Source organism: Pinus tabuliformis, chromosome X, assembly GCF_031772625.1.
Source record: "Pinus tabuliformis cultivar Carrire ecotype Pingquan chromosome X, CPIR1, whole genome shotgun sequence".
In the NCBI taxonomy this organism is placed as follows: Eukaryota; Viridiplantae; Streptophyta; class Pinopsida; order Pinales; family Pinaceae; genus Pinus; species Pinus tabuliformis.
In genome coordinates this window covers 313,364,720-313,366,844 of record NC_142308.1, presented here as the reverse complement: position 1 = coordinate 313,366,844, position 2,125 = coordinate 313,364,720, and positions in this window count along the sequence as shown.

Here is a 2,125-nt window from a genome sequence, read left to right as displayed (position 1 = left end):
TGTAGTAAAAATCATTGTATATACACTTTAATTGCATGTGCGTGTGTCAATGTGTCTCTTAGAGTTTTTATGTGGTTAAGTAATCCGCTTTGCATTTGTTGCAGATGTTGGAACCTTTGGAACCATTTGTTGGTTATGCTAATGGTGCTATTCGTAGTATGCAGAACCTATCTTCTAGAACATGGGCCATTTTCACTCCAAGTGGCAAGTTAGTGAGTTTTCAAGGGATTTGTATTGGTCGATCAACGAACAATATCACTGAGTATAGTGCATTGATCGAACTTCTCTCTGATTCTATTTCACTTGGCATCCACCGAATCATCATTAGGCTAGATTCACAACTGATTGTACTACAACTAACAAACATTTATATTGTTTGAAATCCAACAATTCTTTGTATGTTCCTTAGAGTTCGTCTTTTGGAGAGACATTTTGAGTACATTCAATATCAACATATTTCCAGAAGCTTTAATACATTAACCGACTCATTAGCAAACTATGTGTTAAATCGACATTTGCGACACATGTAAAAGTAAAATTTTCAATTCACATCATTAGTTGAATAGGATTGCATATAGCCATACATATAAAAACTCTGAAAGTAAAATAGATAGATGTTTTAAAAGTTTTTACAAAATTTGTGTCCAAGACATGTTTGGTCATCTAACCTAAAAACTCAAAATGCATGCAAAAACATCCTAAGTAGACCTAGTGATGCTCATGATAACAGGTCATAGCCTGAGCTATCATGCGCAAGAGCCGCATCCAACAGCCTGGAACACCAATAGTATGGCACTGCAGCCTCATAGGTAACTCCTCGATCTGGACATCTAGAATACCAAGGGTTAATCCCTCCACATGATCCTACAACTCTGCCAAGGTCTCGGCCAAATCCAAATCCTAGAGGACTGCTCTCCCAATTTTTCTCTTCACTATCCCACCTGCCTCTTGTTGGTGCCTCATAGGTTGAACAATACCCACATCTACATGCATGAGAATGATTTTAGTTTAGTCTTGGAACATCAAAACACAAAAACATGTAGAAACTAAAAAATCAAAAACATTTTGGTCAAAAATTTACCTATAGCACCCCATTGAGCACCCATTAGTAAAATAAAATCTGGATCTCCATGAAAATCCATCCCAGATTATGGATGCTCCTTGACGACAATGTGTTGTCAATTGAGCCAACTGAAAAATGCAGTGGAAAAGATGATTGTTGACTAACCCACATGTCTAGACATCAACTCGACCCATCGTTGCATTCGTGGATCTCTAGGACCAGCTACACCCAATGTTACATGTTGTGGTTGCATCAATGGAATTATTTCTAAGGCAAAAGCGATTAAGATCAAACCATAGCTAAAATTATTCATCTTACCACTTTTTACCTTGGTCAGTTGTTCTTTCAGTGAAGAAAGTATGGCCTCACACCAGTTGAATACTTTTGGCTCAAGACACTCTAGTGCATATTGCATATAAGATCTGTTCGCCAGATGAAGTGTCACACTGCCAGCCAATTTTGTGATAGTGAAAAGGATAGTTTTCAAAGGCAAATCACTTACATCCATGATGTTTATTTTCCCATTATTTCTAGGTTGTGTACCTGGCCAACAAAACTATCGAATATAATCTCTCACCGATTCACCTCCATGGGAAAATCCTGAAAGTGAGATGGGGGCACCTTGCCTCGACAGTCTGGTAAGAAAGTAAACATCATTAATCACAATAGGGACCACTTCATCCCTTATGTGAAAATCCTGATCTGTCAGATCCCATGCATGAACAAGGAACTGTAATAGTTCTATTTGCTGCCTCATTCCAAACAACCTAAAGTATTTGAGCAACCCACAGTTTTTGAGGGCCTCAACTGTACCCAAATTGTTTAGGGAAATCATGTCTTGTTCTTTGTGTTAGAGTCAGTCTGGTCATCCCTCCGTCAAAGATAATTTCTATTATTGCATTTCATTTTTAGGTGTCTCGCTCGATTCACTCAGCTTCATTCCACTAGGGGCATGCCATAACCTGACGGAAGGATCTTGTCATTCATTACCCCTCATGCCTTATCATTGCTGGCTCAGGTCTGTTCATCAAAATCAAGTTTTAAAATCACTTACAGTCTTGT